Source organism: Amia ocellicauda, chromosome 3, assembly GCF_036373705.1.
Source record: "Amia ocellicauda isolate fAmiCal2 chromosome 3, fAmiCal2.hap1, whole genome shotgun sequence".
Classification (NCBI taxonomy): Eukaryota; Metazoa; Chordata; class Actinopteri; order Amiiformes; family Amiidae; genus Amia; species Amia ocellicauda.
This window is the reverse complement of record NC_089852.1, coordinates 22,476,469-22,493,217: the sequence shown is the minus strand read 5'-3', so window position 1 is coordinate 22,493,217 and position 16,749 is coordinate 22,476,469. Positions and strand designations below refer to the sequence as shown.

Sequence of the window (16,749 nt, the reverse complement as noted above, 5' to 3'; positions counted from 1 at the left end):
TGGAGACTGGCTAGGCCACTCCAGGACCTTAATGTGCTTCTTCTTGAGCCACTCCTTTGTTGCCTTGGCTGTGTGTTTTGGGTCATTGTCATGCTGGAATACCCATCCACGACCCATTTTGAATGCCCTGGCTGAGGGAAGGAGGTTCTCACCCAAGATTTGACGGTACATGGCCCCGTCCATCGTCCCTTTGATGTGGTGCAGTTGTCCTGTCCCCTTAGCAGAAAAACACCCCCAAAGCATAATGTTTCCACCTCCACCGAACACGGCGAGTTGAGTTGATGCCAAAGAGCTTGATTTTGGTCTCATCTGACCACAACACTTTCACCCAGTTCTCCTCTGAATCATTCAGATGTTCATTGGCAAACTTAAGACGGGCCTTGCGGGTGCTGCAGGATTTCAGTCCTTCATGGCGTAGTGTGTTACCAATTGTTTTCTTGGTGACTATGGTCCCAGCTGCCTTGAGATCATTAACAAGATCCTCCCGTGTAGTTCTGGGCTGATTCCTCACCGTTCTCATGATCATTGAAACTCCACGAGGTGAGATCTTGCATGGAGCCCCAGACCGAGGGAGACTGACAGTTATTTTGTGTTTCTTCCATTTGCGAATAATCGCACCAACTGTTGTCACCTTCTCACCAAGCTGCTTGGCGATGGTCTTGTAGCCCATTCCAGCCTTGTGTAGGTCTACAATCTTGTCCCTGACATCCTTGGACAGCTCTTTGGTCTTGGCCATGGTGGAGAGTTTGGAATCTGATTGATTGATTGCTTCTGTGGACAGGTGTCTTTTATACAGGTAACGAGCTGAGATTAGGAGCACTCCCTTTAAGAGAGTGCTCCTAATCTCAGCTCGTTACCTGTATAAAAGACACCTGGGAGCCAGAAATCTTGCTGATTGATAGGGGATCAAATACTTATTTCCCTCATTAACATGCAAATCAATTTATAACTTTTTTGATCTGAGTTTTCACTGTTAAAATACACCTACCATTAAAATTATAGACTGATCATTTCTTTGTCAGTGGGCAAACGTACAAAATCAGCAGGGGATCAAATACTTTTTTCCTTCACTGTAGGCTGCAATTGGGTTTTCAAATCCCAGTGATGACATCACACACTGTATGGCTCAGGCCAGACATCCCCTGATTAGACTCCACAGTAATATGGATTGGGCCTCATTAAATAATGCTAAGAGAGGATTTGACTAATTAAATGCTTGTTACTGCAGGATTGTCATTGGTAAATATTCATAATCCAGATTGGTAGGGCTATGGTGCGATACAGTCCAACGCGTCAGGAATCGGTTGTTAAGCCCTAATGGCATAACCCTTGGTAACTTTAATGAAATTATTGTTTTTGTGATTGATTTTAATTGAATTTGAATTTCAGTTGAGCAATGAGATGTGATGTGGGTATAGGTCTGGTTGTGGATCTAGATATTTAATGCAAGGCACTATAAATCCATAGGAAATTGTAGAATGGAGGCGTCCGAAATGGTTCCCTGCAGTCAGAGAGTGATGTATGAATGGTGTTGCATAGACAAGAGTAGTGTATATACAGCTCTGGAAAAAATTGAGACCGCTTAACATTGATTTCTGAACTTAGAGTGGTATCTTAATTTGTTCCAGAGCTGTATATAGTTATTGCTGCTAACTGGCAAAAGCACTAAGATCTGCTACATTGCACAACAAAACGTGTTCAGAGGATAATGAGTTATATCTGCAACTAATATAACTTGGTTTCTCCTGAACATAGAAACACTCTACTGGGCTGCCTAGTGTTTTTAATTTTATTATTTTTTTTACTGCTGTAAAGAGAGCTGCAATGAACAGTCAGAAAGGGAGAATAATTTGTTGATTGCTGCAGACTAATATTTGCCAGAGGCTTTAGGATCTTAGATAACAGGGAGACTGTTGCCTGTTTTTCTTTTCTTTTTTCTGTCTTGTCTTATCCAGTTGTTTTGCTAACTGGCATCTCAACAGCATGCGTTACACTTGGCTTTGTTAGTGTATGTATATCTGGGTTGAATATCTTCTCCCTTTGGCAGGCGATGTCAATTAAAGATATGCAACGATGAGCCTCTAACTCCTGCCTGGCCTGCAGTTTGACTCAGATAACATCTGTACCTGCTTCATTATCTCCAGCTGAAACCTCCCTTCCCCCTTTAAAATTGAGAGACGCTGCCAGATAAGGCTGTTTTGGTTCAAGAGGGCTCTGAGTGACAGCAGATGAAGGGATCTCAAACAATGCTTTTAACGGCTGCAAATAAAGAGAAGCTTAATTGGATTATTGGTGTTTGTCTTGAATCGGGAGAAAGCTACAAGCCCATCCACAGCTAATTAAGATGATTAATTAGCATTCTCATTATTTCAGATATCAGTCCTTGTTGTGTTTTTTTCAGTACCATTCAAGACCTTCACGTAGTACTGATAACTAGCCAGCAACCAGACCCTATCAGAAAGATTAAAGAATAGCCCCCTAAGAGAGCGGGAATCAATTACTTGCTAGTTAGTGATCGAGCATTGGCTAAGTACAGGAGCACAGCCTGATCTAAGATGTATTGCAGATAGCTTAAGTATTTATCGTTCTTCTCTCTCCCTCTCTCTCTGTCTCTCTCTTTCTGCTGGTGGTAAAGGAACGTTCACATATGGCACGCGATTATGATTTGCCAATGCAGCACGCAAGAAATTACTTTCATAATATTGTGGAGTAGTGGTTAGGGCTCTGGACCAGAGGGTTGTGGGTGCAGTGTGGGGGACAAGGGTACTTTACCTAGATTGCTTCAGTAAATGCCCAGCTGTATAAATGGGCAAAAAATGGGCAATTGTAAGTCACCCTAAGGATGAAATGTGCACCGGCAAGCTGTCCATTTCTACTGATGCTGTGAGTCCCACAGTGCAAACAGCAGAGCTAGAGCATCATGGGAGAGGAATGAAGTCGCTCTCACTGAGAACAATGTGGGGCTTGCAGGTGCCTGGTTGCTGTTGTGCTGAGAACTGTGGCCGACTCGACCCAAGCCCACCCAATCCCAGCAGGGCTGCAGGGTGCTCCGAGGGTAGACTTTTTTTCCCAGTTTAGCTGCATGGAGGCAGAAGTGTGTTCTTAAAAATGGAAAAAGGCCACAGAGGAGGAAGGTGAGAAATGGGCTTTGAGAAACTGTGGATCAGGCAAGGTAAATTACACTCTGAGAATGACATTTGAACAAAAAAAACAAAAAAAAAACCTGTTTATTTAAATCTGGCAAAAACCTTCCCATTTTCACCTCAGAAGACGCAAGTGGAAAAGAAGTAAATACAGATTTAGGATTCACCAAAGCAGGCACTTCTTAACTAATCCCTTCCAGCATTAGCAGCTTATACATAATATCCCCAGAAGCTTTCATTCCTAACCTTCTGAACAAAGTGAACAGGCTGGAGTGTGGAAGGCATTTTGCTAGGGACCTTCAAACAACAACCCCCCCTCCAAAGAAAAGCTAGAGTTCTTGATGTTCTTTCTGCGTCTCTTTTTTTTTTTTTTTTTGGTATTCTTTACAACATTTTTTATTTTTGATACTCTCCCAGGATGGAATTATCACTTGTTAATCAACATGGCTAACTGTTGTATGTATCCACGCATGCATGCACTGCTTCCAACTCATCCTTTTCACCCTGCCAGTCCACCGCCTCTGTAGACCTTGAGCACTATGGGAAGGCACCGATGTTGGGTGGGCTGCAGAGGATTCCCATAGGGAATGCCAGTGTTGACCCACAGCGGGCTAAGATGCGGCCCAGATAGGTACTAGTGTTTGGTATTTTATTAATTTTTCTTGCCTGTATGAGTGAGAGAGTATGCTGTATCAGTGTGAAGACTGAGGCCTACTTTTCTCCTATAACCTCAGCGAGATTCAAAGACAGTTTTGCAGTCCCCATATGTTCTTGGCCACCTTTGGCAAATTGACAAAGCTGGCAGTATCCGTGACACATGACTCTCTTTATGCCTTGTGCTCTGCTCCGCCGTACTAGGTTAGTCACTAGGAGATAACAGCTAACGGCCCTGTGTACCACTGTAGAGACATCCATTAACCACTCAAATCCTTCTGCTCCTTATTGCTCAGTGATTGATTGGCCAGTTCCCTGATAATGATGATTGCCTTATAAAAATGTTAAATTCTTGCCCTGATGACAGGATCTCCACACAGGAGGGACTGAGCACTGCTCTAATATTAGAATGCATTTTACGAAACTGCATTTAAGACCTTTGGCTTCAAGGGTGAAGAGAGAGAGTAGCATGGGAGCATTATTTTGCATAGCACTCAGGATGCCAGTGTGATGTCTCTCTGTGTGGCCAGGGTTTAAAAGCCTTTCTTTTGCTGCCAACGAGAGTGCTAAGAACACCTGGCATGCTGAACAAGGGAGTTTCAGCATTGTGCAGACAAAACTGCATTATTCCAGTGCATGTAGGAATGGGAAATCCTCTTTGAATGGCAATTTAGCCCACCAAGGACTGCAATCACTAAGCGTTTAGCACCGCATGCTTTTCAATTTTTTTCATTTATGTATTCATTTATTTTTCTTGTGATTTTTCCCCCGGCCCCTACTGATTACAATATTTCCATTCACACCTCAAACAGTTGAAAACAAAACCATACAACCAAACAAATAATAACAAAGCATTCTCTTGCATACTGCTGCCTAGATTTGGGGCTATAGTATCATACAAATGCTATGGAAATCTTAATGTACTAAATAACAAGTTTAAGCATTCAATCCAGAGGAGTCTGTAAACTCATTTTGAAGGAATACAGTCTCTGCATGCCGATTTGAGTATACAGTAATATTTTCTGTTGCTCTTTTCTGAGGTAACACAAATCCCCATTGTGAAATTTACACTGTACACTGTAGTGATCTCTAAAGGCCATTTTTCCACACCCGAGATCAAATCAAACATCTGCAGCAGTCTCCTATCTCCCATTCGAGACTGTAGATTGCACTGTGTGCCGAGTCAAAGCTGACTGCCTAAAGTTAGTGTGTTTTGCACAAGATGTGGAGAAGAGCCTCATGCCAGCCCTGCACCTGGGAGAGGTGAGCTGTGCATCAGCTGATCCCTCTCCCAGCTCAAGGCCAGCCCTGCGGGGGGTGTTTTGTCTGCCAGCACTGGTGTCTCAGGGTCTTGGGAAAACAAAACATTCCTTAACTGCATGGTAGATCAGGAAATGTATGTTTGCATAGTTATGTATATGTATATAAGGGCATGTAAGAGCACTGGCTGGCTCGTTGGGGTCTTACCCCTGTCTGCTCCCATCTAGTGGATCAGATATCCTATCTATATCTAGATCTGCATAGGATTACGCTTTTGTGTTTTAAAATGGGTTAGCGTGTTATCCCTGTTCATGATTTAAAAGCCAGCTTAGTCCAGCCGGCTTTTAGTGAAGACTTTTTATATTCATGGTGCCTCATCTTGAGGCCTAATTTTGCTTTTTGAGGTGCTGTATAAATTGTTCTTATCGTTGCATCCCACCCGTGTCTGATGCTTGGTCAAGGCCTAGGGAGACGTCTCCTTCAGATACGTATGTGTTCTGGGATTCAACCAGAAAAGACCCCACTTGTGGAGCACATTTCCATATGGGTTCAGTCATGAGCATCAGACTGGCCAGCTGTGAGCCTGCAGTGTTATCAGTAGGAGGTTTGTCAGTCTTCTGTTGGCGATTGCCTAATTTACAGACTTATTTTTGTTTTTGTTTGTTTGGTCTTCTGCAATAGAGACAGGTCGCGAAGGTATGTCAGTTTTTTATTATTATTAAAATAAATTGAATGCATTTTATATAAAGGTGCTTTGTGGCACGTGCCACCACCACACGAAGCCTGTTAACCCGCTGGGGAGCCGGTACAGCGAGGAAACTCCAGGCAGTGCTGAGAGAGTAATGAGGCAGAACGGCCAGCATTCAATTGGCAGGAGCCTCTCGGAGGGAGGGAGGGAGGGATGGATGGAAGAGAAATTAGACCTTGAAGAGCTGTAGTATGTAAGTCTGGGTCTCAGCAGTGCACTGTAATGGCTATGTGGAGGGTTAAATCAAAACTTAAAAATAAGAAAAATAAATGGAGATATGGTTAGCCTTAATTGGCATAGTTACAAGTGTTGACAACTATAATTACTTTTTTTTTTTTTTATATAACCATTATTTTTAACAGTTTGCTGTAGTGTCCCTTGATCAACTTAACCCTTAGGATCCAAGCACAACATATGTCACTCATAGAGGCCTGGTAAACTGGGATATTATATTTTTGTTAAACTTGTTAAATGTTTGTGACATAAACATCTCGCCGGGCTCTTAAGGGTTATTCAGTAGTTCGGACAACCCCAATACACGTACGTAGTAGAAGGTAAATAGTTTGTTTTACCCATGACTCGCTTGACTGAACTAACTGACCTGGCCACTAGGTGGAATGAGCCAAAGAGCTGCTGCAGAGGTGGGGTTTGGGCTTGCTGGGAAAGTACTTATGCTTTGGAAGGGTGGACGTCAGGTGTGACTTCAGTTTTAAATGTCCATATGAAATAAGGAGGGATACTGTGCTTGGCTAATGACAAACTGTAAATCTTGCCTTGGTCAGTGCAAGTCTGTCGGCTCTGTAGGAATGGGGGTGTAATAGCTGTCCCCCAACCCTGTTAGTGCACTATTTGTCTGTGCCATCTTTCACTGGTAAATGTAACAGAGTGGATCTTGCAGGCCAAGATCCTACTCCAGTGGGATTCTAATCTGTGCCTTTCACGAATTAAGGTGACTTTCAAATCCTGCTGCACCATCCACTGATTTCACGTGCTGATATTACACTGTGTAGCCTTCGAACCCCAGAATGCACACTGTTACGCACCCCCCCGCCCCAATCCCTCAATCACACTGAGGCTATAGCTTGCTTTCTACAATTTTCATAGAGAGTGAGTTTGATTTTTAACACCTGAAAAATGAAAAATGCCCCCGACATTAAAAAACTCATCACATTCTAAAAACCGCAGAAAAGTGTCTAGGTCTCCCATCAGGGTGTAGAAACTGTACTCCAGTCCCACTCTGGAGCGCACAACAGACCTGAAGAGGGAGAGCGCACACTGCAGCTGCACATGCTCATTCTGACTTCTACTGCTCATGATAGCCAGATTAGCCTGCCCCACTAGAAAATTTGCTAATTGACAAACATGTCTGTGGCGCTGCCTTTACTGCACTTCTAAAATAAACACAGTACGAGGCCCAGCTGCTGAACAGCCCCTCCAGCTCAGTGAACAGCGGCTCTAATCTAGGGCAGTGGCAGAAACCATGAAAAAGTGTATGTCTCTCCCTGCAGTGGGGGCAGGCGTTGGGGGTACACTCGGGGGTCCAGTGTATGTGCAAAAGAGTTTGTTGTGACGACGCCATGCAGAAGCCTCCACTGCAGGTCTGCGGAGTGCTTGGGGAGTGGGGGCTTGTACAGGCTCCTCCAGGCCATGTGGGCCTCCTCCACCAGTGCCAGTTGCTCCCTCCAGTGGGTGTCGCGGAGGGGCTGCAGTTGCTGGTGGTGCTGCTCCATCACAGTGAGCTGGTAGAGGTCCTGGCGCTGGGCTGTGGAGACGCTCATTACACAGACTGTGAGGCGAAAGAAGGCGGCCTGAGGAGCTGGGGGGAACTGAGAGAGACAGACACACAAGGGGAAAGACGGGGTCAGGGTCCTGGGGCCAGCAGCGCTGCATGAGGGCCTGGGATAGCCACTCCACAGCACCTTTGGGAAGGGCATTCTGCACTGCCCAGAGAAGTCTGGCTACGACTCTGTGACCGCACACTGTCTGCACCAACCCCTGTTTTTTTTTTTAACCCCTGTTAAAATCCATCAAATCTCCCAGCCGGATCACGCCAGCCTTAAGCAGGACCAACATGAAGCTGCTGGAGAGCAGGAGTGGGCAGCTAAACACAGGGTTCCAATGCAGTGGCTCCTCTAACAGCCAATATAGACTGCGCATCTCCTGCCTGTCCTGCAACACGCCGCCCTCAGCCGTCCTCAGGCAGAGCATCACCCTGCTTTGCTGCTGCCTGCGCTCCAGCCCAAAGAAGGGCTGATCCTTTCCACACCAAAGACTGATCGTCAAATTGGAAGCTGTAGGCATTCAGGGTAATGTAAGTAGATGGATTATGAACTGGTTGATGTATAGGAAGCAGAGGGTGTTGATTAGAGGAGTTGCTTCTAACTGGAGTGAGGTTGTTAGTGGAGTTCCACAGGGATCAGAATTAGGGCCTGTGCTTTTTCTAATCTATATTAATGATCTGGACTCTGGCATAGTTAGCAAACTTGTCAAATTTGCAGATGATACTAAAATAGGTGGCTCAGCAGATACAATCTTGGCAGCACAGGCTATTCAAAGGGACTTAGATAATATTCAGTTGTGGGCCGACACCTGGCAGATGAAATTCAATGTGGACAAGTGCAAGGTAATACATGCAGGTAACAAAAATGTCCACTATAATTACACTATGAGAGGAATAGAACTAGATGAAGTAACACATAAGAAAGACTTAGGAGTCTATGTGGACTCCTCACTTTCTCCATGCAAACAATGTGGGGAAGCAATAAAAAAGGCAAACAGAATGTTAGGGTATATTGTCAAATGTGTAGAATTTAAAACAAGGGCAGTAATGTTCAGACTGTACAATGCACTAGTTAGACCTCATCTGGATACTGTGTACAGTTCTGGGCTCCACACTTCAAGAAAGATATCGCTGCTCTAGAGGCAGTTCAGAGGAGAGCAACCAGACTTATTCCAGGTCTGAAAGGAAAGTCCTACTCGGAGAGACTGAGGGAACTGAACCTTTTCACCCTGGAACAGAGGAGACTACTTGAGGACTTGATCCAAGTCTTCAAAATCATGAAAGACATCGACCATATCAAACCAGAGCAGCTTTGCTAGATCAGCAGGGACGCACGCACCCACACAAAAATGGAAATTGGGCTTCAAGGCATTCAAAACGGAGAACAGGAGACACTTCTTTACACAGAGAGTAGTCACAATCTGAAATAAACTACCCAGCGATGTGGTAGAAGCTGAAAGTTTGGGAACATTTAAAAATAGACTGGATAGGATCCTTGGATCACTTAGTTATTGATGAACACCAAACGAGCACGATGGGTCGAATGGCCTCCTCTCGTTTGTAAACTTTCTTATGTTCTTATGAAGGACTTGGTGGGCGCGTCTATCTGTGTCAGGCTCTAGAACCACGAGCGACCATCACCCCTCGAGCCCGCGTCCCCAGCAGCTCTGACAATGCCTGCTGCTTAGCTTTGAGGTCCTCTAATGCCCCCGAATCTCCAGGTGAATCTCTCCTTCTAGCTCCTTCATAGATTCAATCAAACTGTCAGTCCTATGCTCAGTGTGCTGCTGGCAGAAGAGCCTGGTCTGAACCTTGCCAATGTCCCACCACTGCCTCAGGGAGGCAAACCTACGGCGCTCCTGTTTCCACCTCTGCCAAAAGAAAATAACAGTCACAAAAATCCCTGTCCTCTAGCAAACATTTACTAAAAAGCCAGTAGGCTCTGCGCAGCTGGACAGGAGTCAGGGTCACACTCAGTGACGAGACAGTGATCAGACAGGCCGGTGGGGGTGATACGGCAGCCACCAATCAGATCGACATGATCTCTGGAGGTATAACATCTATCCAGCCTGGCCAGCGAAATAATGCTGGAACCCGGCATCACCCAGGTGTACTGTTTCACCTTCAGGCTGGCATTCCTTGTGCAGCTGTATAATACCTTCCAGCTGGTTTGCCGACTGTGGACTGGTCTCCAAATTATTTTTATCGAATCTATAGCCCACAGTACAGTTCCAGTCACCCCCCAAAACCAGGATCTCCTTTTCCCCACAGTCTGCTAGTGCTTTGCTGAGCACTGAAAACACTGACAGTCTATCTCTCACAGCATTGGGGGCATAGATATTAATAAACACAAGTCATTCCCCCGCTCTCAGACTTTACCATCAATCTTCCACCAACCAACTCTGTTTTCTTAAAATAATCTAATTTAAAAGTGTGAAAATAAAATCCCCACTCCCCCACTCATACTAGACCCGTGACTAAACATACTCTCTCTTTTTCAACTCCCGCTGCCACTCACACACATTCACACTGTCTGTGTGCATCTCTTGTATGAATAAAACCTTGAGTTTGTGTCTCTGCTCGGCAGCAGCACTGTGTGCTTCACCACTGCCCTTCCACCGTTAATATTAATGCTCCCACACACGAGTTTTGTCATAAGTAAAAAAGACAGGCTGATGGTGTTTTCTTAGGTAGGTGGGGGGGCTGATTCTGTTTTCTCCGGTAAGAGCGGGGGGCGTGGGGGTGCAAGGGGTGGTTGGGTGTTAGTTTTATTTTTTTTAAACTCGAGTGCTGTATCTTGCAAGATCAATTGTGCTGATGCCAGGAGCTGCTTCGCATCTGTGAAAAAGTTTTCTAAAACTACATTCATCTTCCCCTTGGTCTCCCTTGAAAAATCCTTTATGCTCTTGGCACTATATCCCGCAGTGTCGGTAGAGTCAGACTCGCTCTGGGAGTCAGTGATGTCCCCCTCAGCAGCGCTGTCAGGGTCTGTGCTCTCCACAGCCACAGCGCTGCTCTCAGACTCCTGGCGCCGCAGGCGGTCGGACTCCTTGGGCTCAGACAGCAGGTTCCCCCAGACAGACTCCTCTGACTGCGAGTCCCGCTGTCCCACAGCACCCACACAGTCTCCGGGCTCTTCCCCGCTGTTCTCACAACATTTGCATTTTTAGGCACTGTATCAACGGCCTCAGAAAACAGGGCAGACCGCTTCAGCTGTTTTTTTTTTAGCACTTTAAACCCGTCATCACTGGCTAGGTTTTCAGTCTCGGTGGCGTCCGCATCAGCAGCAACAGCAGACCCCTCCTCGGCTAACTGAGCCCGGGGCTGCTTTGCAGCCTCACTGCTAACAGCTTCCCCACTAGGCTCCCCTGCTCCGTCCCCACCAAGGCCAGCAGCGCTCACAACCGCCTTCCTCTCATCCCTCGCCCGGCCGGCAGAGCCAACACCGGACGGCCCTGTCTGTTCCTCACCTTCCTTTTGACCCCCAGCCGGAGCCTCTCCCTGAGGATAAGGGCTCCTGATGTGCCCCTGTGCCCCGCAACTGAAACACCTCATGGTATCAGATGACACGAACATCACATACAGTACATCTGGAAAGTATTCACAGCGCTTCACTTTTTCCACATTTTGTTCTGTTACAGCCTTATTCCAAAATAGATTAAATCCTCAAAATTCTACAAACAATACCCCATAATGACAACATGAAAGAAGTTTGTTTGAAATCTTTGCAAATGTATTAAAAATAAAAAACAATAAAAGCACATGAACATAAGTATTCACAGCCTTTGCCATGACACTCAAAATTGAGCTCAGGTGCATCCTGTTTCCACTGATCATCCTTGAGATGTTTCTACAACTTGATTGCAGTCCACCTGTGGTAAATTCAGTTGATTGGACATGATATGGAAAGGCACACACCTGTCTATATAAGGTCCCACAGTTAACAGTGCATGTCAGAGCACAAACCAAGCCATGAAGTCCAAGGAATTGGAATTGGACAGGATTGTATCGAGGCACATATCTGGGGAAGGGTACAGAAAACTGTCTGCAGCATTGAAGGTCCCAATGAGCACAGTGGCCTCCATCATCCGTAAATGGAAGAAGTTTGGAACCACCAGGACTCTTCTTAGAGCTGGCCGCCCGGCCAAACTGAGCGATCGGGGGAGAAGGGCCTTAGTCAGGGAGGTGACCAAGAACCCGATGGTCACTCTGACAGAGCTCCAGAATGTCTCTGTGGAGAGAGGAGAACCTTCCAGAAGAACAACCATCTCTGCAGCACTCCACCAGTCAGGCCTGTATGGTAGAGTGGCCAGACGGAAGCCACTCCTCAGTAAAAGGCACATGACAGCCCACCTGTAGTTTGCCAAAAGGCACCTGAAGGACTCTCAGACCATAAGAAACAAAATTCTCTGGTCTGATGAAGCAAAGATTGAACTCATGTCTGGAGGAAACCAGGCACCGCTCATCACCTGGCCAATACCATCCCTACAGTGAAGCATGGTGGTGGCAGCATCATGCTGTGGGGATGTTTTTCAGCGGCAGGAACTGGGAGACTAGTCAGGATCGAGGGAAAGATGAATTCAGCAATGTACAGAGACATCCTTGATGAAAACCTGCTTCAGAGCGCTCTGGACCTCAGACTGAGGCGAAGGTTCATCTTCCAACAGGACAACGACCCTAAGCACACAGCCAAGACAACTCTGTGAATGTCTTTGAGTGGCCCAGCCAGAGCCCAGACTTGAACCCGATTGAACATCTCTGGAGAGATCTGAAAATGGCTGTGCACCAATGCTCCCCATCCAACCTGATGGCGCTTGAGAGGTCCTGCAAAGAAGAATGGGAGAAACTGCCCAAAAACAGGTGTGCCAAGCTTGTAGCATCATACTCAAAAAGACTTGAGGCTGTAATTGGTGCCAAAGGTGCTTCAACAAAGTATTGAGCAAAGGCTGTGAATACTTATGTACATGTGCTTTTATTTTTAATTAAATTTGCAAAGATTTCAAACAAGCTTCTTTCACATTGTCATTATGGGGTATTGTTTGTAGAATTTTGAGGAGAATAATGAATTTAATCAATTTTGGAATAAGGCTGTAACATAACAAAATGTGGAAAAAGTGAAGCAATGTGAATACTTTCTGGATGCACTGTACACTACCCCCTTGATATTAAACTTCAAAAACAGGCTAAACTCATCCACACCATCGGCCTGCACTATGTCTACGGTAGGAGAGAACGTGTTTCAGCTCCGGGGCGCTGCAGCCCAGAGGCACCCTCCTAATGGTGCAGGTGAGCCGTCCACACCGACTCAGCTCCACTGCCAGCAGCTCGTTGCTCAGGAAGCGGGGCACATTGGAAATAACCACCTTACCCGCCGAGGTGGCCAGAGGGAGCGTGGGCAGGAAAGTCCCCTTTACCGTGAACCCCTCCTCCACCACATCATTCACCAGCGCTTCAGACTTCAGGAAAACCACGGTGCCCTGATTCATTGGAGCCGCAGAGACAATGTTCTGGAACCCAACCTTTCTGCCCATCTCCATCGCACAGTCCTCCACTAACACCTGCTCCTGGGATACGAGTTTGAACCCGTGCTTCCTGGTCAGGGTTTTGTAACTAATCAACGCCAGGGAGAGAGAACTAGGTGGAGATGGGCGGGGAGAGGGTGCTGAATATCTTCCCAAAGCTTATATTCCTAAACGTGTGCATCACTCTGCTGAGGAATTGATTTGCTCAGGTTGAAGAAAAAGAAAAAAGAGAAAGGGGCCTCTTCAGCTCTAGTTATTAGATGGCAGAATAGATGCGATTCTTGGCAGCGGGAGATTGATACGGGGGAGGCATGCAGAAGTGCGGGGCTGGGATTATGGAGCGCACTATAAGCACCTTGGCAGCCGGCCTCTGTGTGGCTTTAGTGCTTTTGAGTGCCTGAGCTGTAATACTACAAGGGCTTTCTCCTGCTACCAAGCTATTACAGGAGAAGGTTATCAAAGCCAAACCCAATTAGATCTGGAAAACTGAAGTCTATTTTTTTCCCTTTCTTTTTCCCCGTCTCTCTTCCAGGCATGCCAAAAATAACATCAACACTCTAATGCCCTCTCTCTCTCACTGTCCTTTTATACTTGGGTGAATTATTAGTCAGTAAGCTGCAGTGCTGTGACATGCATCTATATAGCCCATTTTTGCCGGGCCCCTTTTTCTGGTCTGTTTGCATAGCCTGGATGGATTGGCATTGATTGCATCCAATCTTTTTGTGTTCTCTGTCTCAGCATACGTTTGTAGGCTGTTCCAATCGAAATGTTGATCGCAAATTACAAACCTGTACCTTTTCATGGTTGATTTTTATTGTCACTTTCTACTACTTATCAATACAAATGTGATAGGATGCAAGTTTTCTATTTTGCAATGTGCAGGGAGGTTATAGTTTTGGTTTGGTCTTGGCCTTTATCTTACGTGTTGGAACAGCATTTATTTCCCTGTGGTGGGGATGATTGTTTTAATACAGTCGACCTAATGGCATTGTTTCTCCTTTACTTTTGCAGCTCACGTCTGTTGCATGGAGGGAAGTGGCACTACCCTGCCATCTGAATATCAGCCCACAGTTCAAGGTAAGGCTACAAAACTGCCCGAGCTCAGACTGTTGCTGTCTATCACATACCATGCTTTCACAAGCTTTTGACATGCATTCACCACCTCATAGCTAAGTGTTTTCGTCCAGTTTCTCATAACGTTTCATAATCCAATGCTGGCTTTATGATGTATATATTTGGTTCAAAAAAACTCCTGATGGTTTTATTAGACATTCTGCGGTTTTTATTTGCCATGTTATTTTGTCTATTAACGCATCGCACAAAAAAAAGTTAATTGTTTTTCGACTGTATTAAAAGTTGCACCAGTTTGTCCGAGTCGATCTCGTGAAAAGCCCAGGTGCACTGTCATAGCCTGTCTTGTAAACCGCTCTGTATTCCCTAGGCAGTGGAGACAGGTTTGAAATGATGCATTGCAGCTCTGTTACCTGTCTCGTGCAGATTGAGCTCTGGTGCAAGGGATGCTGGTCTGAATATTCCCAGGGGGAGGTGTAGGTATGGTTACAGTGGCCCATGTTTTAACCCAAAAAATGAGCCAGCTGGTCATTAAGAGACCCAGTCAGAGTGTCACAGCCCTGTATGTTGAAAATGAGATCTTAAAGTCTTCAATGGGTGAAAAAAACAACTGAAAAATCTCAGAACTGAAATATACTTTCTCATTTAAGGCAGTCAACAGGATGAATGTTGTGGCCCACAGGTTTCAGGTTCGAGTCCAAACCAGTCTTTCAATCTGCATCACAAGTGGGGTTTGTTAAGGATTATACAGACGCTGTCTTGAGTTTAGTACCACAGAACTGAGCCGATACCTCCTATTCAAATGGTCTAATATCTGTCAATAGGTATATCCTGTATAGAAATAGTAGGTGGTGATCCTACTTCAATTGTTGGCAATACTCTCATACTCTAACAGAGTATGTAAGAAAAGGGACAGATATGTACAGTAACATATGCAAAGATTAAAAAAATAAATAAATGGTGCTCTCCTTTTACAGTCTTGATTGGATGTGCAATTAGGCAAGTTTATTATTTTGTACTTTCATTGGCTCTCCACACAGCTTGTAGTGAGCCTGTTTGTTTTTCTGTTGGTTTCATCGGCAAAGGCACAAACTTGTAGGCCTAACTCCCATCTAAACAATCAGATCAGATGTGTATCTGTGTGTCGGGGGTTGGGGGATCAGATTGTTTCCTCTAAAGATATTTCCTTTTTTCCCCTTTTGCTTATTTAATGCATCTGCATCTTTTTTCTTTCCTTTTTTTGTTTTTCAATCAAACGCATATCAGACAGCTTTTGTTCTGCTGCAGTCAGTATTATGCAAATGCCTGATTTGCAATATTCTCTCTCCACGGTCTCCCAGCCTTGTCAATGGGTAGAGGAGGAGGAGGTGGGGGAGGGGAGAGAGTGGGATTGGGGACTTATGCAGAGTGGGCTGTTTTCACAGTGATCACTGTAGGTTCGAGATCTTGCTGCCCGTCACTGAGGTCTCGGGGTCCAGGGGAGGCAGGGAGACAGGGAGGCATCTTAATATTCAAAGATCATAAACAAGGATGGAGAGCCACAGAAAGACAGAAGGAGCTTTGTGCCCACGCTCCAATGCTTTTTAATAGACGACATGACACCTGATTGCTAGTTAAGTATCCTAAGGTATTGCTATCCACTACTCAGGTCAAGAACATTTACCCGTCCCGTGGCCTCAGTGCTAGTGTAGGGCCTCTAATGGATGTGTTTTGAATTGCTCTGTTACTGGCAGTCTTTGAGATGCCATTAAACCTTGAAGAATCCAACTTGTGCTCCAGTTTGTCACTAAAATCCAGTTGTAGATCCTGTCCTGTCCTGATCTGCTGAGCAGTATTTCACTAAACAAATCAATATTGACATGAACCACTCTTATTTCCCTATCCATGTTAAGATGATTTGCTTGCGTGATTGCTATATCACCTCCTGGAGCTCAACTTTTAATAATGTGGACTCATAGACTCAGGGCCATCACGAGGTGCCTGCTCAGAGCCACGTCACACTAAGTGCTTGGCAAGGCAGCTTGAAGCAGCTGAATGACATGCCTTTCAAGCATCTGACATTTCCCTGTTTCTCAAAGTGGAATAATCTGAGATTCCCAATTTGTTTTCCAGTGAAGTTGGTGTAGGAAAACACATTTGCAATGACTATTATTCCATGACTACCAGATCGTTCGGCCTAACCTGCATTAATCTCTGTGTGCTTAATAGCAACACAGATGTCAAGTCCCGTGCCACAGAAGTGACCTATTGGCCTTTCGCAGAGGTAATTCTTCCTGTGACATCTGCTACACCTGGGTCCTAGTTCTAAAAGGATAATTTGTTATTTAATTATTGCTCTTTTTTGTGCATCTAATTGATGTATTGATTGTGCTGAGGTTTGCCCTATAGATCCTTAATACACAATGTTAAAAAAGGCACCTCCCACACATAGTACAATGGGGTTTTCCTGTAAAACGGCAGTGGTTCATTTATCAGCCCTTCTGCCTGCGCTGCTGCCTACGAAAAGAGGCACAGTGATGCCATGGCCTCAGAAGTGCTTGTTGTTGCCTGCTCTATGTCGTGCTTGGTATT

General features: G+C 45.4%; 1 protein-coding gene across 2 annotated transcripts in view; it reads left to right on the top strand.

Moving 5' to 3' along the window:
* The window catches only part of LOC136741212 (protein TANC2), a 240,496-nt gene that overhangs the window by 58,415 nt on the left and 165,332 nt on the right, over positions 1 to 16,749 (top strand). For both annotated transcript variants that reach the window (XM_066698500.1, XM_066698499.1), the window contains exon 3: positions 14,119 to 14,184. The gene's annotated coding sequence lies outside the window, so the exon portion shown is untranslated. The remainder of the gene's footprint in view (positions 1 to 14,118; positions 14,185 to 16,749) is intronic.